Below are 26,646 nucleotides of genomic sequence, written 5' to 3'. Positions count from 1 at the left end.
CTCTGAGTGTTCAGCTCTCACTCTCCCAACTGCTTGACCCTGTGCTTGCATCTCCCTTTTTCAGGCTTGGTGAAATGACACAAGTAGAGGCATAAGAACAGTCCCTGGCATAGGGCAAGCCCCTCATCAACTTCCCAGCCTCTGTGTCCAGTCACAGGCTGAGCACAAACCTTTACCCTACCTGGAGCCCAGGCGGCTCCCGGGAAGGCTCAATCAGAGTGACTCAGGTCGCCCTCTGAGTCATTTCAGGAGCCCACATGAGGCTCCTCAGAGGGGCTTATGCTCCTGGAGAGGAACTGGGAGAGTCCAGCTGGTGGCTGTCATGGAGGGAGGAGGGCTTTACCTCTCTGTGCAGATCACAGCCTCCCTGTGAGTGGAGGGACACGCCCCGCCCTGTCCTCCCTACCCCAGGCCTCCTGGAGGACAGGCCTCCTGCCTGCCTGCCCACCTGTGCAGTGGCCCGTGGGCACCAGGAGGCTGCAGAGCCCCGCCCCCAGCTCACCCACCCTCCGCACCACAGCATGTTTTCATCTTCCATCCCTCAGCAGCTTTACGATCTCTCAGAGCGGACTCCAGTCTGATGTCCACAAGCTGTCAAATGCAGCCCAGGGCAGAAGGAGCTAGAATTCTGCCTGGGAACGTTGCATTCCCATGATGGCAGGGGCTCCCTGGAAACAGTGCCCTTCCTGCCCCTTCTGGATGGAGGAGACTCAGAAATAACTCGAACAAGGAAATTCTGATGAATCCACAGATTAAAAAGTAAATTAGAATTAAACATTGTTTAAAACCTGTAATACCTCCAATGGGGAAAGGCCTTTGCGGCAGACATATGAAGGGCCAAGAGTGAGCAAGACCCACCTCACCTCCACCTCTAGAGGCCAGGAGCCAGGACGGGGAGGCAGTAACCACAGAACAGGAACCATCAGAGATGCCTCTGCTAAGAGAGGAGAGATGAGGGCAAGTGGGGTTGACCCTTGACCCAGACCTTGAAAGGAGGCAGGGTTGTGACAGCAAAACTGGGAAAGGACTGTCTGGGAGGGGACCCTGCATGGGCAAGACCCTGGAGGCAGGACAGTGGGGGCGGAGTGCATTGGACAATGGCCGAGATCCAGGGGAAGCACAGGTGGAAGGTGCCTATGGGAGTCGTTGGGGGGGAAGGAACTGGGGTCTGAGAGACCAGCCGTTGGATGAGTGGGAGCTTTGGAGCTGGCAGTGACATGTCCAGGCCAGGATGGAGGAGGCAGATGTGTCTATGACATGCGGTGAAGACCGGGTATGGTGGTGGAGGAGACCGCATGTCTTCTTAAGGGGAGACTTGTCTGTATTGGGTGCTTCTGTAGACCCAGCATCTAGCACAGAGCGGGACCCCATGAATATGTCTGGAGCCGATGAATAGAATGAACAGACAGGAAGGCAGCAAAGCACAGCCTCTGTGGAGCTGGGCGGCAGTGGGATGTGGAAGGTGAGAGGAGCCTGGGACCCCAGGCTTTCATCCCTGGGTGTCGTTAGCCTGCACCCTGCTGACCCTGCCTCGTTGGGTCCAAGTTAGGTGCCTTAGCCTTCAGTTTGGCTGTGGGCATTGAATGGGGAGCCCTGGGTTCAAACGGGGTTCAAGCCAAACGTTATCGCTAGCACCCACCTGTCACAGCCCGGGCAATGGACCAGGTCACCCTGCAGGTGGGGACAAGAGTGAAGGGGGCAGAAGAAGTAGCCTAGGGAGTGGTCCTGAGTGCAGGATTCAAGAGAGGAGATGAAGATCAGGACAGGAGGAGACCCTGGGTTACCCCGGAGCCCAGGAGGAAATGGAGACAGGGGCGGGAGAGGTGTCCATTGCGTCATGCGGGCCCCATGCTGCGGGGACCAGTCTCTACCAGGAGCGGAGGTGATGGAGCTCCCCACCCCCACAACAAGTGCACGTGCCACCCTCTTTGCCCTGTTCTATGTCGACTTCAGTTTAAGGAGCTGATATTGTCCCCCTTTTACTGGTGCAGAAATAGGCCCTAAAAACTGAGGTGATTGTCCTCAGGTCACAGAGCATGAACAGGAAAGAGTCAGGATCTGAACCCAGGCTGTTGGGGGCTGATGCCCCCCCTCCTGACCTTTGCACTCTGCTGCCTAACTGCATGCTAAGTCACTTCGGTCATGTCCAACTCTTTGCAATCCCATGGACTGTAGCCCATCAGGCTCCTCTGTCCATGGGATTCTCCAGGCAAGAACACTGGAGTGGGTTGCCATGCCCTCCAGGGGGTCTTCCCAACCCATGGGTGGAACCCGCGTCTCTTACATCTCCTGCATTGGCAGGCAGGCTCTTTACCATTAACACCACCTGGGAAGCCCAGGCTCCTGAGAAATCTGACCATGATAGAAGGAAGGACAAGACAGTGAGAAAGGCAAGCAGGTCAGTGGAAAGAAAAGTCACTCTTCTGGTGAACTGGGTCCATCAGCCTCATCCTCAGTTTGTTCATTCATAAAAGATGGTTTCTCCAACCACCACCCAAGAGCCAATAAGTTCTAGAGCACGACATACCACGCAAATTCTCCAGCAACGCAGGAACATTGCCCTGAACGTCAACATACAGACTGCCCAAGGTCACACCTAACACATAGACCCATCTCAAAACTCATTACTGGGCACTCCATTGCTATCCAAAGAGAAGAAATCAAGATCCGCACACCAGAACACTGACGCAAGCTTCGCTAATCAGGAAACCTTGACAAGCCAATCGTCTAACCCCACCCACTGGGTAAAACCTCCACAATAAAAAGGAACCACAGACCTCCAGAATACAGAAAGCCCACTCCAGACACAGCAATCTAAACAAGATGAAAAGGCAGAGAAATACCCAACAGGTAAAGGAACATGAAAAGGGCCCACCAAGTCAAACAAAAGAGGAGGAGATAGGGAATCTACCTGAAAAAGAATTTAGAATAATGATAATAAAAATGATCCAAAATCTTGAAAGCAAAATGGAGGTACAGATAAATAGCCTGGAGACAAAGATTGAAAAGATGCAAGAAATGTTTAATAAAGATCTAGAAGAAATAAAAAAGAGTCAATTGAAAATGAATAATGCAATGAATGAGATCAAAAACACTCTGGAGGGAACCAAGAGTAGAATAACGGAGACAGAAGATAGAATAAGTGAGGTAGAAGATAAAATGGTGGAAATAAATGAAGCAGAGAGGAAAAAAGAAAAAAGGATCAAAAGAAATGAGGACAACCTCAGGGACCTCTGGGACAATGTGAAACGCCCCAACATTCGAATCATAGGAGTTCCAGAAGAAGAAGACAAAAAAGATGGTTTCTATGGTGGATGATTCTGTGTCCTGTCCTAGTAGGGACATTTCTGGGGATGCCTATGAACTGAGGGGCTGGGGCTCATCCTTGCAGTCTCACTGATGCATGTGACATGATTGCAGAGAAGGGGTCTTCTCTGGTGGCCCCAGAGGGGCCAGGAGGCCCTGAACCCTGAGACACACATTAGGATCACAGAGGGAGAATGAAAACAGCCCTCTCAAGTCCTGTTGGGGCTCAGCGGCCACTGGTCTGAGAAACACTCAAAGTTTGCAGCAGACTTTCCCATTTGCACTTTGTAAAGTGACACCCAAGGATACACACCTTGACCATTGGAAGCTCTGATGAGCGGGGCTTCCTGGGGCTGCTTCAGTGCTCTGGAACTTGGGAAGCCCTCACTCGACTGGGCCACCTGCTATGCTTTTATCAGCTTCGAATCCCAAATCCAGCTTGATTCCTGCCGTGGGTGGGGAGTTGCTGATGGCAGCCATGCCCCAGTCCTCCTGGGATGACACTTGGCCAGGAGGCTGACTCTCTCACCTGTCCTGAGTGACAGAAGCAGGTGCTCCACTCAGGAACAGGCTGGTCCCTCGAGACTGAACCTGTGGCATCCCCTCCCCTTCTCGTGAGGCCCACCCTCCCCTACACCTCTGCTCAGCAGCTCCCTCACCCCCCGGGGAGTGTTGCCTTTGTCTCTCACCAAGAAGAAGGTGTTTTTTGTCACCCGGTACAGGAGGCCTGGAGCCATCTCTGCCCTGCTATTGCCAAGGTCACGGGATGCCCAGAAAAGGGATTGTTGCAAATTCCAACAAAATGCCGCCCCCTTCCGCAGGGACACATAGCCCTGACCCTCCTGTGTCCCGGCCGGAGGCACAACAGGGGCTCCGGGGAGGCTGTCATGCTTCCTCCTCAGCTCGAAGGTTGAAAGTTGGGTTGGGAAAGACTACTGGTGGCACTTGGGGCAGCTCCTGTGGGGTACACGTGGACCACGTCCTAAACAAAGGGCCTGTTCAGATGAGACCCATCCGCCACCCTGGGCCTGAGGTCACAACACGAGGGACTCTCGTTGCTCGTAGGAGCAACCCTGCTCCTGAGCCTCACCTTGTGCAGGTGCGGCCTGTGCTCCACCCCATCCTTCACTGACCCAAGAAACAGGGGCACAGACAGGGCCACTGCCGTCAGGCCCCTCAGTCAGCAGGGGAGGAGACGTGGGCTCCAACCCGTGGAGATGCCACTTAGGCCACAGCAGAAGTGACTGTAGGCCCAGTGGGCGCAACACGACTGGACAGGTGCATCCACGTGGTCAGGAAGGGAGGAGGTGAGGCTGGAGCTGCTGTGGTTCTCACTGAAGATGGAAAGGACAGGGCGGCTTTCTGGGCAGGGAGAGCCACACACGAAGGTGCAGAGATGGCTGGCGGTTGCAGCGGTGGTGTGGGGGGCTGGGGGAAGTCCTCATGAGATGGCGTGGGGTTGGTTGAGGAAAGATCTTGGAGGCTGCTCGTCTGTTTTGGTAGGGACCACATCAAGCAACACATGGGATCTTAGTTCCCCAACCAGGAGTCGAGCCCACGCCCCCTGCATTGAAAGCGCAGTCTTAACCACTGGACCAGGGAAGTCCGAGGCGCTGCTCATCTTTATTTTTTGTTGTTGTTGTTCAGTCACTCAGTTGTATCTGACTCTTTGCAACCCCATGGACTGCAGCACACCAGGCTTCCCAGTCCTTTACTATCTCCCAGAGTTTGCTCAAACTCATGTCCATTGAATCAGTGATACCATCCAAACATCTCATCCTCTGTTGTCCCCTTTTCCTCCTGCCTTCAATCTTTCCCAACATCAAGGTTTTTCCCAATGAACTGGCTCTTTGCATCAGGTGGCCAAAGTATTGGAGCTTCAGCTTCAGCATTAGTCCTTCCAATGAATATTCAGGGTTGATTTTCTTTCAGATTGACTGGTTTGATCTCCTTGCTGTCCAAGGGACTCCCAAGAGTCTTCTCCAGCACCATAGTTAGAAAGCATCAGTTCTTCAGCACTCAACCTTCTTTGTGGTCCAGCTTTCACATCTGTACATGACTACTGAAAAAACTGTAACTTTCACTATATGGACCTTTGTCAGCAAAGTGATGTCCATGCTTTCTGATATTTATTTATTTATTTAGCTGTGTTGGATCTTAGTTGCAGCATGAGGGACCTTTGATCTTTGTTGTGGCATATGCAGGATCCTCACGGCATCTTCTGTTGCATTGCCCAGGCTCTCTAGTTGTGGCTTGGGCTGTGGATCGCATAGCTTAGTAGCTGTGGTACATAGTCTTAGTTGCTCCATGGCACGTGGGCTCTCAGTTCCCTGAGCAGGGATCAAACCCATATCCCCTGTATTGCATGGCAGAGTCTTAACCACTGGACCACCAGGGAAGTCTAAGAGGCGACTCATCTTTTTTTTTTTAATTTTTCAGTGGGTTTTGTCATACATTGGTATGAATCAGCCATAGAGTTACACGTATTCCCCATCCCGGTCCCCCATCCCACCTCCCTCTCCACCCGATTCCTCTGGGTCTTCCCAGCCCACCAGACCCGAGCACTTGACTCATGCATCCCACCTGGGCTGGTGGTCTGTTTCACCACAGATAATATACATGCTGTTCTTTCGAAACATCCCACCTTCTCCCACAGAGTTCAAAAGTCTGCTCTGTACATCTGTGTCTCTTGTTCTGTTTTGCATATAGGGTTATCATTACCATCTTTCTAAATTCCATATATATGTGTTAGTATACTGTAATGTTCTTTATCTTTCTGGCTTACTTCACTCTGTATAATGGGCTCCAGTTTCATCCATCTCATTAGAACTGATTCAAATGAATTCTTTTTAACGGCTGAGTAATATTCCATGGTGTATATGTACCACAGCTTCCTTATCCATTCGTCTGCTGATGGGCATCTAGGTTGCTTCCATGTCCTGGCTATTATAAATAGTGCTGCGATGAACATTGGGGTGCACGTGTCTCTTTCAGATCTGGTTTCCTCAGTGTGTATGCCCAGAAGTGGTATTGCTGGGTCATATGGTAGTTCTATTTCCAGTTTTTTAAGAAATCTCCACACTGTTTTCCATAGCGGCTGTACTAGTTTGCATTCCCACCAACAGTGTAAGAGGGTTCCCTTTTCTCCACACCCTCTCCAGCATTTATTGCTTGTAGACTTTTGGATAGCAGCCATCCTGACTGGCGTGTATTGGTACCTCATTGTGGTTTTGATTTGCATTTCTCTGATAATGAGTGATGTTGAGCATCTTTTCATGTGTTTGTTGAGGCTACTCATCTTTAAAGGAAAGATGTGCCCTGGCTGGGACATGGGAGGGTGTAAACAGGTAGGCATCTCTGCACCTGAGAGTCAAAGCACCTGTTTTCCTGTGGAAAGGGAGCACTGCTTTGTTGGGATTTGCAATGGTTTTTTCCAGGCATCCCGTGACCTTGGCAAGAACAAAAGAACAGATGATGCTTCTCTGTGGGTCTGCGCTGGGTCATGCATCCAGAATGGGGGAGAGGGAGCCGACAGGTCCCTGGAGGCCCCCACCCTGTCCCCTGCTCATAGTTCCCTTGGGAGCCCTGAGCTCCTCAGCTGCCATGATTGCCATAGTCCCCCCCCCACACACACACACCACAAAACACATGCACAAAGCCTGTGTATCAGACTGGGCCCTCACTCCCTGCCTCACCCAGGGCTGGAAGGTTCTGGCAAAGCCTATTGGGGTACTGCTGGGACGGATGTAGAGGAGAGGGTTTCTCCCCACCTTCCGGCACCCTGGTAACCATGGTAACAATGGGGAACTGCTGGAGGCTTCCAGCCACCTGCTGGGCTGTTTAGATGCTGAGGGCCTGGCGGGGACCCACGGTACAGGCGTGTGGGCCTCTGGGCAGCAGCCTTTGTGAGCAGCAGGAGAGGGGGCGGCAGATGCAGCACCAGTCACCCAGACCTCTGCAAAGCAAAGGGCCCTGGGTCAGGGGCCAAGGGCACAGGACAGGGGACACTTCCCCAGTCCCTGGAGGGGATGAGAGAGCACTTGCCCCCAGGTTCATGCAGAACCCCTGGTCTCTCAAGCAGCCCTGAGCCAGCAGGCATATAAACTGTTATAGGGTCTATTTCATTTATTATCGAGTGGCTGGGCTGAGCTCAAGTAGCCAGCAGTCCTCAGGAAAGTCCCTTTGGGCTCCTTACTCTTTGACACCATGTGATCCAGCCACTCATTTTAGGGAGAGAGGAACTGGGGTTCATGGAGGAATCAGACTTGTTGGCAGCTTGGGACCCCCAAGCAACTCTGACCGCCAGCTAGTGTCACTCCCTGAGCCCCCTAGCCAGCCTCCCATAAGTCTTTCTGAGATACCGGTGTCTGGTCCCTCCTAGAGCATGTGCCCTCTGAAGACAGGTCATGTCTGTCCAGTCACCTCTGTACCCCCAGCTCAGCCCTTGGGCAGGCACATGGCAGAAGCAGGTATTAGCAATGATCAGAAATGATGGACCCTCCCAGAAGGCAGAACAGGGGAGGCTGGTGGCTGCCAGCCTCACTCAGGAATATCAGAGAAGTGATATTCCCTTGGTCAGAAACCAAGTGCCAAAGCATCCCCTCCTCCCCATCTGGAACTTCCTCCATTCATCAGAGCACTTTCAGGGTGCACCCGCATCCCCCAACCCAGTCCCTTCTCTTCTTTTATTAACCAGACAGCCCATGCCTGGTCCTCCAGGGACATACTCACTGCTCTCTTCATGTGGGTGAATTTGGGCTTCCCAGGTGGCACTAGTGGTGAAGAGCACACCTCCCCTGGAGAGGGGAGGAAATAGCCATCCATCCACTCCACTATTCTTGCCTGGAGAATCCCATGGACAGATGAGTCTGGTGGGCTACAGTCCATGGGGTCGCAGAGTCAGACACAACTGAGTGACTTAACATGCAGCACATGGGTGAATATTGCTGGTAGGGTAGGACCTCCAGGGCCGTCACCCTCCCTTTAAGCCCAAGGAAATCTTGCCTGACCCAGGCTGATTTCTTCGACTTCCATGAGACCTTGGTCCTTCAAGCCACTGCATCGCAAGTGTCCAAGGCCCACCCTCACAACCCATTCCCTCACTGTGTTGACATCTCCAGGGCTCGGAGCTGCAGAGAGGTGATGTCACAGTCTTGAGCATCCTCCGCTCCTCCATTTCTTGTGAGGCTTCACTCCAGGAATGAAGTCCTAGTGCCGGTTCTGGCACTGCCCACGGGCAAGACTGCCCTCCCACCTCCCCTTCTGTCCACTCATCTGCCCCAGGAACTTCCAGAGTCCGTGCTTGGAGGAGCTGACTTGCAATGCTCTGGCCACCTAGTGAGCTTTGAGTCCTTGAGCTGAAGCCATGGGACCAGGCCTGGGCTACCTGGAAGCAGGCACAGGCCGTCCCCACTGTAGGCTCCCTTATTCCATCTCCCTCAGGCAGACCTCTCCATTGATGGATCATCTGCAAAGTATCATATCCCCGGGGCACAATCCTGCCACACCTTGAACAACAGGCAGTGCCCCAGGGAAGGCAAAGCAGCCGTGGCCTCTGGGACCTGGCACCCAGCCATAGGTGGCAGTCGGCAGGGATACACCCCTGCAGCTGAGGGTGAGACAAAGCCAGGTGTCAGAGCCTGTGTGCTGAGGCAGCTGTGGTCCAGGGACTGGCATGACAGGCTGATGGCCACAGGCTCCCAGCCGCCTGGCATCTAGCAGATGAGCCGTGTCCTGCAGCCCGGCAGCCCCACAAACAGACCACATGCTTAGTGCCCAGCACCCACATTCATGTATTTATAGCAGAGCCACTTAATTATGTGGAGATAATTCCTTCGAACTGCAGAAACCACCCCAGGGCATCCAGATTGAGTGCTCCCAGGTGGCAGACAGAGAAGGCCATGTCCCGTGGGCAGATTTCCAGGGAAGCTGGTGGTCTGCAGGAGGGAGGCTAGATGACCAAAAGCCTTTGCCCTGCTGCAGAAAGGAGGCAGGTGCTTCAAATGATGCTGGAAAAGGATGCTGATGCTGGTGGTGGTAGTGGTGGTGATGATGGTGCTGGTGGGGATGGTAATGGAGATGGTGATGAGGATGACGATCAAGTTGGTGATGACAACAGTGATGATGACCATGGTGATGGTGCTGGTGGGGATGATGATGATGGGATCAGTGGTAATGGTAGTGAAGGTGGTGGTGGTGTCGATGATGCCGATCATATTGGTGATGACAACGATGATGATGCCCATGATGGTAGTGCTGGTGGGGATGATGATGGAGATGGTGGTGATGAGGATGACGATCATGTTGGTGATGACAACAGTGATGATGACCATGATGATGGGGAAGAGGAGAGCTAGGGTGATGACTTTCCTGTCATTATTTGTATCAGCAGCTGCCCTTGGTCCAGGATTTGCTCTATCAGGCTCTTGCTTAAACCCACAAGCATTTACTCTTGATCCTCCAGCCACTCCCGAAGTTGGTGCTTCATGGGTGAGAACGGATTTCATGCTTAACCTCAGGTCTCACAGCCACCAGAGGACTCTGGGCCTCAGATCACCTCACTCCTGGCCTCGCCCCTGGGCCAGAGTGGCCAGGATGCCTGGTAAGGGGAAAGTGCAGGAAGGCCCAGCCCAGCCCTCAGCTCGGTGCTGGCAGAGCCCCATGTGGGACTCCCCATGCTACCCCTAAAGTCTGTCTTCCCCTGCCTCATACACAAAAACACCCCACCAGAAGGGAGTCACTGAGTCAGCAGTGATGCAGTTGGGAGGCTGGACCCCCTCCCCACGTCCTGGATGCTTTCCCCTCCCACCTGCAGAATCATGGGGCTCTCCACTTCCCTGGCTCACATCACTGCCTGAGCATCTTCCCAACAGGGAGTCATCACTGCAAGAAACCAACTCACATCCCATCATTTTTCCGTAATTCACTTAAACATGATCTCCTTAGGGGTTTAGCAATTTTTCACCCTTCCCAGTAGTGCCATCATGAACACTGGTGTGCATCTAAGTTTATTTCCTCTTGAATGGTTGTTGTTATTCAGTTGCTCAGTCATGTCCGACTCTTTGCAACCCCATGGACTGCAGCACTCCAGGCTTCTCTGTCCTTCACTGTCTCCTGGAGTTTGCTCAAATTAATGTCCATTGGGTCAGTGATGCCATCCACCCATCTCATCCTCTGTTGCCCGCTTTTCCTCCTGCCCTTGATATTTCTCAGCATCAGGGTCTTTTCCAGTGAGTTGGCTTTCCTCATCAGGTGGTCAAAGTATTGGAGCTTCAGAATCAGTCCTTCCAGTGAATATTCAGGGTTGAGTTTCTTTAGCATTGACTGGTTTAATGTCCTTGCTGTCCAAGAGACTATCAAGAGTCTTCTCCAGCACCACTATTCGAAGGCATCAATGTTTTGAGGCTCAGCCTGCTTTATGGTCCAACTCTCACATCCATACATGACTATGGAAAAACCATAGCTTTGACTAGACGGACCTTGAACAGTTAGGTTATGTTTGTATAAGTCGGATTTCTGGATCCAAGGCTCTGGGCCTCTATTACCGGATTATTTTCCCAGAAAATTGTGCCGCACACCCACAAAGCAGCAACGCCTCACTGGAGTAGCTTCCTCGCAGCTTCACCCTCAATGAGTATTTTCATTTAAAAATGCATTTTTTTTTCCTGTTCATTACAAGATTGCAAAGGTGCAGTGCCTGATGGCTTTCTTTTGCATCCCTTTTAATTTCAACAGAGCCTTTAATGGATGGGGTGGAGTAAACCTGGCTTTTGAATTGCTAGTATAGTGCTGCATGGGCAAGATATTAATCTTTCATGCCTCTGTCATGTGGTCCCAGCAGCGTAATCCTCTTTGAAATCATTTGTTATTTATTCCTACAGTCCCCTGAGAGCAGGGAGAGCCCCAGGAGCCTATTCACTACACAGGGAGAGCTGCAGAAATTTGCCTGCAGACACCCCCTCCCCTCAAGGTGTGGAACTGAACCAGGGCTGGGGACACAGGCCCCCAGCAGAGGGTCACAACCCCCAGTGAGAGCAGTCTCTGCCTACAACCTGCTAAGGTTAGGGGGTTGCCAAGGGTGGCTGGTGAGTCTGCTTCCCAGGGCTGCTGGAGAAAATGACCACAAGTGGGGGAGTTAAAAATGGCTATGTTTATTCATTGGCCGCTCTGAAGGCTGGAAGTCTAAAATCAAGGTGTCTGCAGGGCTGGTTCCCTGTGGAAGCTCTGAGTCTGCTCCAGGCCTTTCTCGACATCCAGCATCATTGGTCATCCTTGGCCCTTCTTGCTTTGGTAGATGCATCACCCTAAACTCTGCCTCCGTCCCTTGCCTCCTTTTCTGCATCTATGTCTTCTCCTCTTGTAAGGAAACCTGTCACTGGATTTAGGGTCCACCTCAAGTGATCCTAGTGGTAAAGAATCTGTCTGCAATGCAGGAAATGCAGGAGACGTGGATTCAATCCCTAGGTCAGGAAGGTCCCCTGGAGGAGGGCATGGCAACCTAATCCAGTAGTCTTGCCTGGGAATTCCCATGGACAGAGGAGCCTGGCAGACTACAGTCCATGGGTCACAAAGAGTGAGACACAACTGAGTGACTAACACACAGGTCAATCCAGGATGTGCCTGCACATGCTCAGTAGCTCAGTCACGTTCGACTCTTTGTGACCCCATGGACTGTAGCCCACCAGAGTTTTCTGTACATGGGATTTCCCAGGCAACACTACTGGAGTCGGCTGACATTTCCTTCTCCAAGGATCTTCCCGACCCAGGGATCAAAACCCACATCTCCTGGCAGATTCTTTACCACTGAGCCACTTGGGAAGCCCCAGTCCAAGATAACATGCCTTAATTATATGTGCAATGACCTTTTTGCTGCAGAAGGGCATATTCAACCAAACCAGGGATCAGGACTTTGACATGTCTTTTGATGGGCAGGTCGGGAAGATCCACTGGAGAAGGGATAGTTTACCCACTCCAGTATTCTTGGGCTTTAATGGTGGCTCAGCTGGTAAAGAATCCACCTGCAACGCAGGAGACCTGGGTTGGGAAGACCCCCTGGAGAAGGGAAAGGCTACCCACTCCAATATTCTGGCCTGGAGAATTCCATGGACTGTATAGTCCATGGGGTCGCAAAGAGTCGGACACAACTGAGCAACTTTCACTTCACTTCACTTCTTTGATGGGCAGGGACATGGTTTGAGCCACTACAGCAGGTTTCTGCCACTGATTCCCACCACTGCCCCCAGAGCCCCCTCTGTGGCTTTCTTTCTGGTCTTCTGATTGTTTATCATTGGTAGGGACTGCATGTCAGGTGTTACTGTCTACGGGGCAAGAGTGGAAGAGTGGCAGGTGGACCTGGGGTTGAGCTGGGTTGAGTTGGATCACCCTGCTGAAAAGCCAGCAGTTGCACCCAGAGCCAGGGCCCACAATGAGGAATGGGATCCAGTATGGAGTCACCCCTGCCCACAGCTGCCAGTGTACTTAGAGGGCAGAGTCCCCTCCTGGCCTCAGAGCAGTGGGCAAGCAGCCTGGGGAGGCCTCACGGAGCTCACCTGTGGGTGACGGTGAGCAAGTGAGACAGGACAGTGTGTTTCATCCAGGGCAGATGGGAGGCACTCAGAGAGGCCCCCCTTTTCAGGATCCAAGCCTGTGCCTCGCCAGGGAGGGGCAAATTTATGCTACAGCCTTTAGGGGTCCCAGATCCATCAGATACTGGCAAGCAACCTTTTTCTCAGCCTCCCTATTCCCTCTACAAAAGGCACCAAAGTCTGTCCCCCAGCATCTCCTAAGAGTCACCATTAAAATCCACCTGAATTCCAGGGGTCCAGCACCGTCATGTGTGTGATCATGCAAAGTTCTGGGGATCAGCCACGGATAGTCAGCCTCATGCTGTGCCAGGCACTGTGCCAAGTACAGGGAAGGGGCTAGCTGGACACAGTGGCCAGAGGTCCCTGAGCAGGACTGGCCAGAAGTAGGCGTCCCCCATCCCCACAGCCCATCACCAGCCCATCAGTGTTACCTCCTCGGGTGAGAACACCCACCACTCCCCAAGGCCTCCCGGCCCCAGGTCATCCAGAGCCCCAGAGAGAGAGACCCCCCGCATGCCCGGGGGAGGGGACTGGGGCCTGTGTGTCCAGGGACTGCTTGGTAGCACAAGAGGGCGCCAGTGCGCCCACTTAGACAGGAGAGACCGGCTTTGAGACTGCCTGTCTGGGGGACACCAGCATGCCGGCCTCTCCCTTCTGCTGCCATCCTGGGGGGTAAGCAGTTAAAAAACCCACCCCTCTCCCCAGACCAGGGCAGCAGCTTGGAGCTGCTTCATCCATCCGCCTGCCGGGAGCTGGGGCCGCCTCTGCTCTCTCCCGTGTCATCTGCTGAGTCAGGCTTTGAATCACTGCAGGAATCACAGCCCTGATCACTGGTGGCGGGGGGAGGGGGGGCGGTCCTTCTTCCCTACCCCCAACTTTGTGTTTTCCTCCCACCTTGACTCAGCTGGAAAGACCCCAGTCCACTGTGATAGGAGATGAGATGTCTCTCTGTCCCTTCTATTCAGGATGCCCCTCAAAGAGTGGGGAAAACCAGGTTCACTGTGGGTCTGACCACTTGGGGGGAGGGGATGCGTGTGCTTGGACCTCCTCCCCTCCTGACCGCCCCCCCCCCCCCCCCGCAGTCCTTGGGCTCATTGATTATCCAGCTCAGAGGTGGATGCAGAGCTTCTGTCTCTGACGCCCCAGCCAGGTACTCGCAGCACTGCAGCCCCAGCCAACCGACTGGAGATGCACACCCTGCTGGCCGCAGGGTGCCCTGGGCTCGGTTCTGCCCGTGGGTGCTGCGTGGAGTCCTCTGAGATTGCATGGCCGCCCCCCAGGGAGCTGGTGAGTAGCGGTGCAGGGGGAGTCCAACCTCACCTAGATCCTCTCACCAGCACCGGTGTGAAGGGAACCTTGGAGGTGGGCCGTTTAGACCTGCAGCTCGTTTTCTCTTTGGGATTAAGGGCAGGGCTTGGGTTTCACAAGGAAAGGCCTTTCAGGCAGTCAGCTGAGTCCCTGTTCTGCAGCAGGAAGCCTGGGTCCCCCTGATGGTGGCCAGCACAGGGGACAGAGCTCTCTGGTCCCACTGTTCTTTATCTTTAAGACCCTCTCCCCCTGAAGGACAAACTCCTGACACCAGAATGGAGGAGAGATGCTCTCATCATGAAAAGAGAGCAGAGGCGGGAGAATGTTGGGGACACAGCTCTGCCCCCCAGCACACCCCCACTCAGATCTCACACTGTGTGGGGCCCCCGGACCCCCAGCCTCCCTCAAGGGGCTGCTTCATGTGGGGCTGCCTGGTGGGGATATGCCTGTTGACTTGATCGTGGCCTGGCTTCCCAGAGGGAGCAGCCCCTCCTCCATCACTCTGGGAGCATCCACTGAGGCAGGAGAGAGAGGAGAGCAAACATACCCCTGGGTGCACTTCATCCCAGGGGAGGTGGGAACGGGCCCAGCCCTTCTGCCTCCCCCCAAAGGTATGGGGCACACTCTCTGAGGGTATGTTTGAAATGTTCTCTGGCTGGATGTCTGGGTCACCCAAGTGGCTCTCAGGACCTTGTGGCCATCACCGCCTACCTGGTGGAGACCTGAGTCCTTCGTCTTCACTGGCCCTGTGGAGCATCTGCTTTTCAGAGCAGCAGGAAGCTGCCCGGGGCTGGCCTGGGACATTGACCATGAGGTTGCAGGTCCTTCCACATGTGGGGCTTGGTGCCACCTTCCTGGACTGGCCAGGGTGGAGCGTGCAGGCAGTGGAAGGAGAGGGCTTCCCTGGCATCTCTAAAGGTATGTGAACGGACAGCAGACCTTGGGCTGCTGGGCTGATAGATAGAGTGGGCCCGTTTGTGTGTCTGTGTGTGTACGCACACGTGTGCTTGTGTGTATACACACACACACCTTCAGAGGCACATCCCCCACCCAGACCTTCATCAGAGCACCTCCCCAGGGCTGGCCTGGAGCGCTCCATCCTGTTGGGGTTCTGGTCTCTCCCTAGACTGTTTTGATAAACTTCCTATAATGGGAGGAACTCTGATACACTTTCACAAAAGGGCATTTAAAATTAGTTCTAAAAAAAAAAGAAAGAACTGCATGCTGACCCGGAATTCACTTTGCCCTGTGCAGTCTATGCACCTCCTCCTGGGATTTCCAGAGATGAGGTTCTGATGCCACAGGTTCAGGAAGCACTGTCTCTCCTGCACTCTGGTCCCCCTGTCTCTCTATCTCTGTCTGTCTGTCTCTGTCTTTGGCGAGTATTTCCACACTCCAGCCTTTCCTCTACTGCTATGAGTCATATGTGCACACAGCCAGATCTGTTTCTGAGTTTGCATTTCTCTTTGAGCTGGTTAAACTTTCTTCTTAAATAAGCTTATTTTGAAATGAAACTCGCTGTTCCTGCAATCAAGGGAAAGCCAGCATTACTTGTCATAATTCAGAGATCACTAGAAAAATAAGTAGATAAATTTTAGATTTGAAGAACTATCTAAAGTGTGACCAGAACACACAGACTTTGAAAAATCCCTGTCTTGGGGATCCCATAGGGATTGTTTTCTGGGAACTGGGGGATTGCTCCCTGCCCCTCACCCTTCAATCATTCCCATTCCCTGGTCACAGGTGGAATGCCTGGTCCAAGGTTATTCATGTTCCAAGGACAAGTTAACGAGTCCTTCCTCATCCCTGCTCAGGTGAATAAAAGGGGTGAGAAAGCCTGAGGTGCGGGGCCAGGGGGTTAGTACATTGGCCCCTTATATTTCCCAGTTGGATTTAGGCAAGAGAGGGAGATTTTATTGGAGATGAGGGTGCCCAGAGGCTGGACTGGTATTTGAATATCAAAGATTTAGACCAGAAAGCTATAGGGAGCATTCTTCTCCAGGAATCATCATGAGAGTCTGGAAAAAGATGGCAGGAGGTGGCCTTAAGAATCTTGGCTTTGGAGTCGAGTAGACCTGCCCCAGCTGTTTGCTTCTCGGAGCATCAAGGAGGGTCATTTATAAGATGTAGATGACAGAGGTGTTAGAAATGAAAAGTGCCAATTCCTCCCCACTGTTGGTTAACCACTATAGTATGATAGTGTGGGGTGACCCATGCAGGCTGGAGAAGCAGCCATGGCATTGGACCCCAAGGCTGGTGACATTGCCAGCAGATGATGTTGCTCCCCCAGGGGGAGCAGCAGGAATGAGAGGCGGGGCTGCCATAGGTATAGGAGCATCAGGGAATGGGACTCTGGTGACAGGTGGACAACCCGAGGCCAGCAGTGAAGATGGGCAAGAGAGAGAATATTCTAGAGGCAGCCATGTGGATGGAGGCAACAGGCCGCCAAGGTCCTGAACCTGGGGCTCAGGTCAGAGGGGTGGGATGGAGGTGCAGCTGTGGGCTCATGGGCATGGAGGTGAGAACTTAAGCTCAGAGGGTTGTTCAGCAGGGGAGATTCCAAAGTAGCAGTGCTTGGAGGAAGAGGAGGCAGCCTGGGGTGAAGGTGGAGGGTGTGATAGAGGTGGAAGTTGTAGAGGTGCTAGAGGTGCTGGAGATGGAAGTGATGAAGAATAAAGAGGTGGAGGTGATAGACATGAAGGTCATGGAGGTGGTGGTGATGAAGGTGGAGTTGGTGGAGGTGAAGGTCATGGAGCTGGTGGAAGTGATGAAGGTGGAGTTGGTGGAGGTAGAGGTGAGGGAGGTGAAGGTCATAGTGGTGGAGGTGATGAAAGTGGAGTTGGTGAAGGTAATGGATGTAAAGGTGGTGGAGGTGAAGATTGTGGAGGTAATAAAGGTGGTGGAGATGGTGATGGTGGAAGTGATGGACGTGAAAATGGTGAAGATCATGGAAGTGGTGTACATGATGAAGGTGGAATTGGTGGAGGTAGAGGAGGTAGAGGTCGTATAAGTGATGGAGGTGAAGGTTATGGAGGTGGTGGAGGTGATGAAGGTGGTGGAGATGGAGGTGGTGGAAATGATGGATATGAAGATGATGAAGGTCATGGAGGTGGTGGAGGTGATGAAAGTGGAGCTGGTGGAGGTTGAGGTGATGGACTTGAAGGTGGTGGGGGTAGTGGAGATGGAAGTGGTGGAAGTAATGGAAGTGAAGATGGTGAAGGTCATGGAATTGGTGGAGATGATGAAGGTGAAGATGGTAGAGGTGGTGTGTGAGTGTACATACGTGTTCACACATGCATATACATGTGCTCTATGTCCATGCATGCCTGCCTGGCTCTGTACATGCGTCATGAACCAGATATCGCCCTGGTCAGGAACTCCAGACCTAGTAGAGACTGTCAAGTCCAGTGATGGCCTGCTATCCCAACCTGGGCCTGTGCGGGCTGCACTCTCCCACCGTGAAACCCCTTGGCGGAGGTGCTGAGGTTGCAGGAAGCAGGAGCACATGATCACGCTGAGTGGGCGTGACCTGCCTGCACATGTTCAGCACCACCGTGTCCCAGGACAAAGGATTCCCCAGGGAATGAGACTGACCCAGTGGCTGCCCTCTGGGCTCACCGTCTGCTTGGGGGGCAGCCAGATGGTGTCTCCACAGGTTAAGGTACAAGCTCCTCAGGAAATGCACATGCTGACATGGTGGGCGGACCCCTGGAGAGGTGACATCTGAGTGGGGACACACAGTAAGAGTGTCCTGGGCAGAGGGGTGGCACCTGCCAAGGCTCAGTGGCAGAAGAGAGGAGAGGAGGACCCCAGCCCCACATGGGTGTTCCATGCACTCCTCGGACTGGACACAGCCACCACCAGTCTCCAGAAATTCCCCAACCTGCTACACACCGCCACTTCCCCCATCTCAGGAGCTGGCAGTTCTTCTGCAGAAACCTGAGGGTCACCCTGCACCTCAACCTTCCTCTAAGGCCCCACATCTACCCACGAGCTGACCCTTTGGTCTCCACCTCCCAGCTCCACTGGTCACCCGGCCACTCCAGCCAGGGCCTCCCCAGCTCCCACCTGGATCATCACTGGTCTCCTAATGAGATCTCCCACCTGACTCTGCCCTTTGTCCCCCCACCCTGCTTGCTGTCACCCTGGAAAGCACACTGTCTCACCCTTGTTGGGAGGAGGTATTTGGCTGTTCCTCTCTGCTCGGGGCAGCACGGGGTTGTGGCTCAGAGGAGGGACTCACAGGGCTGTTGGGGGGCCATGGCCAGACCGACTTAACCGCCCTGAGCCTCAGTTTCCTGGCCATCACCAGTGATGGGTAGTAAGTAGTACGAGCCTCACAGGGTGTGGGGTGAAGGTTGAGTGAGTGAGTGCACATGGAAGCCTTTATCCTTGCTCCTCAAACCTCCGCACTCGGTCCCCAACAGCTTGGACTGGTCCTCGCTCAGGGATGAGGTCAAGGATGCTGCTCAGGTGCACGTCTGGTGCCTTCTCCATCCACACCCCTCAGAGGACACTCAGATGTCCTGGACCCCAAGCTATTCTAAGCCCAGTGTTAATGCAGGGCCCTGAAGGCCCAGCCTTTCCCGAGGACTGGACAGGTCACTGTGCCGAGGAGAGTGACGCAAGGCTGCAGGTGGGGCTGCAGACCCCACCTCCAACGGCAGCACCTTCCAGGTACCATGTTGAGGCACCATGAGCAGGATTTTTAAATTCTACACTTATTTCATCTCAGTGCAGGAGCAGGAAAGAGAACATACAGTCTGTGTGAGCAAACCAAATCAAAAATAAATGAGACAAGAAGAGTAACCAAAAATAGTCAACATCAGAGGCAGCAGCCTGCAACGGTGGCCAGCTGTCCCCGGCAAGCGGTTGGGAGAGCGGCTTTACGTGTATTACTAGGAACAGATTAATCAGGCCTGCAGTCTGATGATAAATCAGAATTACTAGCAAAGTAAAAGAGGTTAATGAGGACTCAGGGGGCACAGTGCCTCTGTGCCTTTCCCCCTCCTCCCCAGCACCCCCAACCAGGCAGTGGGGCACAGGCTTGGCCAGCAGGCAGCATCAGAGTCATCTATAAGTGAGGGGGTCCCCTTCCTGACCAGAATGTCCCCACAAAAGGACAGAGCAGAGCTGCAAGTGCCATGGACCTCGTAAGGATCCACACTTTCATCTTTTTTTGGTGGATGTCACCTCTTTTAATTGTCATTCAGTCGCTCAATTGTGTCCAATTCTTTGTGACCCTATGGACTGCAGCACACCAGGCTTCTCTGTCCTTCACCAACTCCTGGAGTTTACTCAAACTCATGTCCATTGAGTTGGTGATGCCATCCAACCATCTTATCATCTGTTGTCCCCTTCTTCTGCCTTCAATCTTTCCCAGCATTAGGAAAGTGTCTTTTCTAATGAGTCAAGTCTTCGAATCATGTGGCCACAGTATTAGAGCTTCAGCTTCAGCCTCAGTCCTTAGAGATCAAAGTTCTGCAAACTATGACCTGAGGGCCAGATCCAGCCCACCACCTGTTTTTTGTTTTGTTTTGTTTTTTAAGATTTTTTTGATTGGACCATTTTTAAGATCTACTGAATTTGTTATGATATTGCTTCTGTTTTATGTTTTTTGGGGAGGGTGGTTCGGCCGAGAGGCATGTGGGATCTTAGCTCCCAAACCAGGGATTGAACCCACATCCCCTCCATTGGAAAGCGAAACCCACATCCCCTCCATTGGCAGGCAAGGTCTTAACTACTGGACCACTAGGGAAGTCCCTGTTTTTGTATGTAAAGGTTTAGTAGGGTTTGTTTTCCTTTTTTTTTTTCATTTTTTGTTTGTTTGTTTTTTCCTTTCTTGGCCATGCCTTTCGGCAAATGGGATCTTATTTCCCCAACCAGGGGTTGAATCCATGTCCCCCACAGTGGAAGCTCAGAGTCTTAACCAATGGCCTGCCAGGGAAATCCCTATAAATAAAGTTTTATTGACACACAGCCACACCCTCTCATTCACAAATTGTCTCTGGCTGCTTTCACAGGGCAGAGACTCACAAAGCCCAAAATATTGCCCTCTGGCCCCTTGCTGCACAGGTTTGTGGTCCCCACCATAGATGTCTTTCATCAGATGCTCCAGCGTCCAGAGAGGTATCCAATCCATCAAAAGACATCTCCCAACAATGGGGGTTTGTTTAGTGGTGTTTCAGTTTGCTGATGTTGATTTGGACTTTGGAGATGTTGTTTGTCAAAAAAGATTCTGCAGTAATTTGCTTTCTCTCGTGCAAGGAACATCTTTGGGGCAGACACATTTGAGTCACATGATTAACCTCAGACCCCGAAGGTTAACAGCCACAGGAAAGCCCTGGGCCCAACCTGCTGGCCACCCTCCCCGCTCTGTTCCCCGAGCATCTGAGGGGGAGGAGGAGGTGGACCCTCACAGGGCAGGGCAGAGCAGGCCCTCTTGGGGGTCCTCTTTCCTGTGATGTCCTTGGGGCCCACCCCCTACTCCACGAGTCACACAGAGTCCTTTCAAACCTTGAGCCTTGCAACACATCCACCACTTGGGAAGGAAAGGACCCTTTAGACAGACTGTAGTGCCCGGTCATGATTCTGAGTAGGCGTTTTCCCATGGCCTGTGTGGAGCACTTGGAAAGTTTGCATAACATATCACCAGGGAGGTTTCTCCCAGGAAAAGAAGAAAAACCACAAGGAGCTTTTCATCCGTGAAGCTTTGCATTTCTGTGATGCCTCCAGGAGACCCCTCACTCCTGACGTGACCTGGGTGGGGACTACAGGATGTAGAGCTAGTGTGCACCTGTGGTGAATCCCCCGGATCATGATCAGGGGCCCCTCCAGGCACCAGCATCGACAAATACACCTCCTGCGTTTGTCTCCTGCCCCAAGAGAGGTTTTGAACAGAGCTGGGCAAAACGCTACACATTACACCACTTTTGAGATGACTCTACTTCTGGGTATCAGTTATTAAACTGGATTAGCGTCCAATCCCCGGAGAGGAGGTTGTGATCTCATATGCTAAAAACTCAACTGAATCCCAGAGTTGGCTTGAAAATCACCAAACCACCCAAGCTCACCTAACCACACGCGATGAACAGGGACCAAGAGCTCCCGTGGGGGCCCAGCTGAGCACTTTCTGCGGTGACCTCACTCAACTGAAGCACCACGTGGAAAGAGGTACTGCCCGAGATGTGGACCCAAGAAACAGGTGTGGGCTCACAGTGGTGGGGATGGAGTCCTGCCAGGGGGCGGGGGGGGGGGGGTTGTCTATGCCTCCAAAGGGTATGTGTGAAGGTTGCCCACAGCCCATTTGCTCAAGGAGGGGGGTGTGGCCTCAGTAACTCCTAAAACAGAGCTCTTCAAACCTTTTCTACAGAGGACCAGAAAGTAAGCATTTTAGCCTTGCAGTCTGTGCAGCCTCTGTCCCAGCTTCTCAGCTCTGCCATGTGACGTGAGAGCAGTCATAACTGATACATGAATAAGTGTTCTGGCCTGAATGTCTGTGTCCCCCAAAATTCATATGAAGAAATGAACTGCTCAGTCGCTCAGTCATATCTGACTTTTTCCGACCCCACGAACTGCAGCCTGCTGGGCTCCTCTGTGCATCAGTTCTTCCAGGCAAGAATACTGGAGTGGGTTGCCATTTCCTCCTCCAAGAGATCTTCCCAACCCAGGGATCGAACCTGTGTCTCCCACATTGGCAGTGGATTCTTTACCACTAGCCCCACCTGGGGATGTTAAAGCCCTAATTCCCAATGGGATGCTCTTTAGAGTTGAGATCTTTGGAAGGTGATTGGGCTTCCCTGGTAGCTCAGTCAGAATAGAATCTACCAGCAACTTGGGAGATCTGAGTTCATTTCCTGGGTTGGGAAGATCCCCTGGAGAAGGGCATGGCTACCCACTCCAGTATTCTTGCCTGAAGAATTCCATGGACAGAGGAGCCTGGCAGGCTACAGTCCATGGAGTCACAGAGTTGGACACAACTGAACAACTAACACTGGGTTTAGATGAGGTCCTGAGGGTGGGGGTCCCATGACAGTTTGGTGCCTTTATAAGAAGAAGAGACCACAGCAAGCTTGTTCTCGGCCTCTGAGGACACAGGGAGAAGGCAGCCGTCCTCAAGGTCAGAGGAGAGTCCTCAGCAAACACTGAATATGCCCACACCTGGATCTGGGACTTCCAGCCTCCATAAATTTGAGAAAAACATGTCTGCTGTTGACAGCCCCACCATCACCACCACATGTGGCCTTTGTTATGGCAGCTGAATGTGCATGGCTCTGCACCAATGAGTTTATTCATGGACACTGAGATTTGAATTTTATATAATGTTCATGTCCCATGAAATATTCTCCTCTTGTTTTTCTTCCAACCACTTAAAACACGTGAGAACTATTCTTAGCTCAGAGGCTGGAGAGCGGAAGTGGACCCCGTGGGTGGAAGTTACAAGGATGTAGATTTCAACTCCTCATTAAAAAAAAAAAAAAAAAAAGGACCTTTTTCATCATTTCAGTTGTCCCCAGAAGACTAATCTGCTTAGAGTTCCCTGCAGGTGGAGGTACATGCAGCTCAGCAATGTACGGAGGAACTTTTGTGTCTCCGGAGCCCTGGACCCACTCTGTTCTTCTCAACCTTGGGAGCAAACAGGACACATGAACCCAGTTCTCCCGCTACACTTGTGGTATGTGCCCGCCACCCAGGGTCCTGACCCAACGAAACGTGAATTACCATGAGGCAGATCTATTCAGCACTTGCTCCTTAAGTTGTGAACACAGCTGGGACCCCTGTGTGGTCTGCCCTTAACAGGAGCATACTTGAGACACTCTCAAGACCCGCCTGGCACTCCACCTTGGTCTGTGGTCAGACGGAGGGCACAGAAGAAGATGACTTGCTACAGGTAACCCCATGCAGGCCACCTCCTGCCCCCTGCCCCAGCCTGAGACACCCCCACCCTGCATCACTCCTTGTGCTGAAATTGGAGGCAGAGGACTTCCCTGTGGTCCATGGATAAGACTCTGTGCTCCCGACACAGGGGACACAGGCTTGATCCCTACTCAGGGAACTAAGATCCCACATGCCACAAGGCAAGGCCAAAAAGAAAACAGAGGCAGAACTCAGGAGGCAGTCTCCTCATGAGGAAGAAGAATTCCAGAAGATTCCCCTTGCACAAGGAAAGCAACATTTCCTGGAACCCCACCCCCCAACCAGGATCCTGCTGACAGACTGTGTCCCAGCCTCACCAGCTGGAAGATGACTCAGGAAGGGAGGCCCGTGGGTGGCCAGTGGACCACTCAGCAATTCTGTCACATTTATTGATCCAGCTCAAATCTATGGCTCAGATGTGTCCACAGAGAAGCCCCTGAGACTAAATGAAGTATCCTGAACTACGAAGCCCAGCGTTTAGCGGTGGCCTGCCCTCCCACTTCCAAAGGAACGTCTTGAAGAAGCTTTGGCAGATGCTTGAAGAAAAACAATTTACTCTTAGGGGCCACGAAAGAAGCTGCAGTTTAAGGCCTGACTCACTGTGGCTTCCCTGATGGCTCAGACGCTAAAGAATCCTCCTGCATTGCGGGAGACTTGGGTTTGATCCCTGGGTCAGGAAGATCCCCTGGAGAAGGGAGTAGCTACCCACTCCAGTATTCTTGCCTGGAGAATCCCATGGACAGAGGAGCCTAGCAGGCTATGGTGGCCTTGAGTAGCATTTAGTATTCATGGGTCTAGAGTCCTGACTGTAAAGCACCCCCACCTTCGAGGGTTAAAGGCGGCAAGGGCTGTGTGTGACTTGGGATGCTCAGCCAAGGGGCTCTCCTCCCAACCCCCTCCCCAAGGTTTCTCTTTTTTTCTCTTTGCTCTCCCTCACCCCGCCTCTCCCTCCTGTTCTCCTCCCAGCACCTGCTCTCTTCAGTCAGTCTCGAGATGATCCTGAACCCCCCAGGCTGTTTACTTCTCCCTTCTCTTTCCCCTTTGTTTTCCATCACCCCTTCTGTGTCTTCATCCTGCCAGGACCCGCAGCAGCCTCAGAACCCCGTGCCCACCCCAGGGCAGAGGGGGGCCCACCTGGGGGCAAGGGGGAGAATCCGAGGTTGGGCGGGTGATGGGCCGTGCCTGGGGCTGCAGATGCAGCACAGCACAGATGGAACATTCCATCCACACCCTCCCTCTGGCTCTCCCCTCCCCCCCCCAGAAGGGGCATCCCCCTCACCTGTCCTCCCAGGCTGCCCCACCCCCACGTCACCTGCAGGCACCTGCTGTGTCCTGGCAAAGTGCTGGGACCAGGACTGGGATGTGAGTGAGGGGCAGATCCCTGCCAGATTCACTGTCCCCCGGGGTCGGGGTGGGGGGCATCCTAGCAGTGCCTGACTCAGAGCGCAGCTCTGGAATCAGCCCAGTCCTGGGTTTGAATCCTGGCCATAGGCCTGACCTCTGACCCTCAGGGTCATCATCCGTGCAGCAGAAACCCCCCCACCCCCCACCCCAGGTCTATGAGGACAATCAAATGAAGAGACGAGGGTAGAAGGTGTGTAGCCCAGCCCTGGCACAAAGCTGGCGCCAATAAGCAGGAACTCTTTTTAACAGCCCCAGAGCTAGCTGGTGGCTGCTTGGTTGTATATCTGTCCCCACCCCCTGGCAGAGAGGGGGCCCCCTGGGCTGTCTGGGGCCCTCCTCAGGACACGCCTGGGACTAGAAGCCACACCCCGTTTCGCCAAGCATCCTCCACGTTGTCGCTCACGCCACCAGCTTCCTGGTTGGCCCGTGGTCCCGCCGTGTTCACCTTCCACCTTGTACACACCAAGATGTTCTTGTCTCCAGCCATTCTGACCCGAGAGCAGGTACTCAGGGCATTTCGGGGACTCTGCTTCCCAGGATGGGTTCTGTGCTTGAGGGGACGGCAGCCCAGCTCCCTCTGCAGGGTTGGGGTGCTCCTCTGACTTCCAGGGTTCCTCAGCCCAGCTCCCTGGGCCCTGCGCCCCCACAGGACTGGCTGCAGCTGGGGTGGGAGCTGCCCCTGTGGACTCCCTGCTGGACCCAGGCGGAGCCCACGTGGCCAGCTGTCACAGCAACTGCAGGCGTCCCCCCACCCACCCCGGAGAGGCTGGCGAGCCTCCTCTGACCCAGTGACTGCTGAGCGGCGGGCGGGGCGCGGCGGGCGGCCGGCACCCACTGGAGGTGTCTGACACATCTCTACCTCCCGGGTGTCTGCCTTCTGCTTTCATCGCCCGGTCAAGGAGCTGCCAGAGATCAAGGGCTCAGCGGGGCCTCCTCTGTGGGGCCTGGGGGGTGAGGGGGCAGCTGCTGAGCGGCCCCAGCAGCTCCTGGAGAGGAGCCTGCCAGACTGCTGTCTCCAGAAACCCCCCGACCACCACCCCGGGCCTGGGTTCCCATCTCTGAGTAGAGAGTAGTTTCACAGTCAGAAGGAGCAGGGGTCCTGCCTTAAAAATGATGAAAGGGGACCCATCCCTCCCCTCTCCTGTAGGGCAGAGTTCAGGGCAAGAGGGGGTGGCAGGAGGGCCCCTAGGATCCCTTCCCCACCCTTCAGGTCTGTCCTGGCAGAGCACCCATGGTCACCATGTGGAGGGGCACAAGGCAAGCTCCCTGGGACCTAAGGGGCCTCCTCCAGGCCCGGAAAAGCGCAGCTTCTCGGTACCTCCCTCCCCCACCTTGCTCTCCTCTCCACTCTGGGCCCCAGCAGGATATCGGTGTAGGCTGTGGTCACTGTGGGAGGCCAGGGCGGTGGGTGGGAAGGAGACCCTGAGCTTCCTAGGCTGGGACAGGAAGGCTCTGATGGTTGCTGAATGAATGACCGCAGGGAGGCCTTGGCCTGGGCATTCGGGGAAGGTTATGGAAATTCCAGAGCATGTGTGGGATTTTGTTTCCTGTGTCTTGCCCTGACCCACTGCAGCTCACACGGTTTGTAGAGCACCAAGGCCCCTCTTCCCAGGATCAAGTGACCACACTCTTCCACCTGTGGTCACCAGGATCTGGATAGTGCTGGGGAGCCATGGCTGGGAGATGAGCCCCCCACCCCACCCCATGAGCCAGGCCTCCATCCCCTCCCAGGGTGTGCCCAAGCCTGGGGGTCTTTGGCTGCTGACCCCAACCCACCATCACTATATGCAGCTGGGACATACCCAGGAGCCACAGTGAGGCTTTACCTCAAGTGGAAGGCACCCAGCCAGTAGGTGCATGAGCAGTGGGTGTGGACCTGGGTGGTCTGCACTAGGGGAAAGGCCTTTCATTGTTGCTTTGGGAGAAGTGGGTTTGGGGACTGTGATCTTTTTTATCGTGGCGCTAATTATATATAAGCAGGAACTCTCCCTGAAACAGTCCAGCCCCGGCTCTGTGCTGACTGACCCATTTGTAATCAGGGAACAGACATCTGAAGGTTGCTCTGAAAAGATGGAAACTTATAGTCTGTGATCTTGATAAGGAATTCTTAATGGGGCACCAATCAGAC

At 53.6% G+C, this 26,646-nt stretch overlaps 1 protein-coding gene across 4 annotated transcripts in view; it reads left to right on the top strand.

Annotated features, from left to right (window-relative positions):
* The window catches only part of KCNAB2 (potassium voltage-gated channel subfamily A regulatory beta subunit 2), a 97,238-nt gene that overhangs the window by 4,221 nt on the left and 66,371 nt on the right, over positions 1-26,646 (top strand). The window contains exon 1 of one of the 4 annotated variants that reach the window (XM_065936855.1): positions 24,942-25,021. The exons of the other annotated variants lie outside the window; for them this stretch is intronic. The gene's annotated coding sequence lies outside the window, so the exon portion shown is untranslated. Of the gene's footprint in view, positions 1-24,941; positions 25,022-26,646 lie in introns of those variants that run through there. 4 annotated transcript variants of the gene reach the window in all.

This window comes from Muntiacus reevesi, chromosome 5 (genome assembly GCF_963930625.1).
Source record: "Muntiacus reevesi chromosome 5, mMunRee1.1, whole genome shotgun sequence".
NCBI classification, from domain to species: Eukaryota; Metazoa; Chordata; class Mammalia; order Artiodactyla; family Cervidae; genus Muntiacus; species Muntiacus reevesi.
This window is presented reverse-complemented; position numbering and strand designations above follow the sequence as displayed.